General features: G+C 34.7%; 1 non-coding gene across 1 annotated transcript; it reads right to left on the bottom strand.

The window, feature by feature from the left end:
• Positions 1-229: 229 nt before the first annotated feature.
• On the bottom strand, positions 230-348 carry LOC118612575. Its single transcript, XR_004955060.1, has one exon. It is a non-coding gene; the product is annotated as a 5S ribosomal RNA (ribosomal RNA).
• Between the last annotated feature and the right edge of the window lie 894 nt (positions 349-1242).

Here is a 1242-nt window from a genome sequence, read left to right as displayed (position 1 = left end):
TAGATTTGTTTACACCAATATCTCCACAAACATGAGTGGTGCATTGCCCTATGAAGTTAGGATGGCTATAATGTCGTTAGGCAATAAGAATTTTTCAGCTCCATTATAATCTTATGAGACCAACATCGTATGCATGGTTCATCATTGACCGAAACACCATTATGCAGCACATAACTGTACTCAAGAAACATTAGTGTTATTTTATTAATTAATTGATTGATTGATTAAATGTCTACAGCACCTGGTATTCCAAGGTGGTCTCCCATTTAAGTACTAACCAGGCCCGACCCTGCTTAGCTTCCGAGATCAGATGAGATCAGGCACATTCAGGGTGGCATGGCCATAGCATTAGTATTATTTTTAAGGTTGTCACAAGAGTCTATTTCATTGTTTCTAAGTCGTTTATTGGCATGGTCTTTGGAAGCATGCTCCCTTGGATGGTATATTAGAAGGTTTAAGATATAATTTCTGTCCGGTTTGGTGCCTTTCTCAGGAAAGAGACAGAACATTTAATGAAGTTGTTCTTGTTGCTGTTTTAACACACTATCTAGAAGTTGAGAGTAAAAGGTCCCTCTCTCCTGATAGTATGACTCCTGGCCATTCTTTTATTATCTCAAGAACTGACTAGTATCTGATAGTTCCAATGGCTTTTCAAGAGTTTGCCTCATTGTTCTTCCCTTTTGCCATTTCATTGTTTCTTGAATGATGACCTTCCCTAAATGTTTCATTTTAGTCAATGAACCAATCATAAACCATGTGCAGGCAATAAGGGGGTAACAGAACTGAAAACTACTTTGGCAAATATGGCAACCATTTTAATAACTGAATAAGAAGACTGCACAAATGCTTCAGTTATATTTGTAATTATATATATATAAAACAAAAAATATGTAATTTGAAAAAATATTAAAAGAAATATTTTTCTGTTAGTGACTTTATTCCTTGTAAAAATTGTCCAAAGGCTAGTTTAAGTAATTATTAAGTCAAATTTACTTTTTCCCTAAACATTTTTATTTAAATTTCTCCAGTAGCATAGGAATACATGCTCGTTGTTAGAACAAAATCAAGCAATATAGAATACGCAATACAAACCTACCAATGGGCTAAACCCCTGCCCTCATCCCACACACAAACATATCCTGGTCTTATAATGGCTCTTTGAAAGACAATTATGAAAAACAGTTTTGAATGCTTCCTTCTAGGCTTTTTTCACTCATTTGTAGTATCTATCTGAGATATTGT

Source organism: Rousettus aegyptiacus, unplaced genomic scaffold (genome assembly GCF_014176215.1).
Source record: "Rousettus aegyptiacus isolate mRouAeg1 unplaced genomic scaffold, mRouAeg1.p scaffold_m13_p_16, whole genome shotgun sequence".
Classification (NCBI taxonomy): Eukaryota; Metazoa; Chordata; class Mammalia; order Chiroptera; family Pteropodidae; genus Rousettus; species Rousettus aegyptiacus.
The sequence above is the reverse complement of the archived record's forward strand: the minus strand, read 5'-3'. Positions and strand labels throughout refer to the sequence as shown.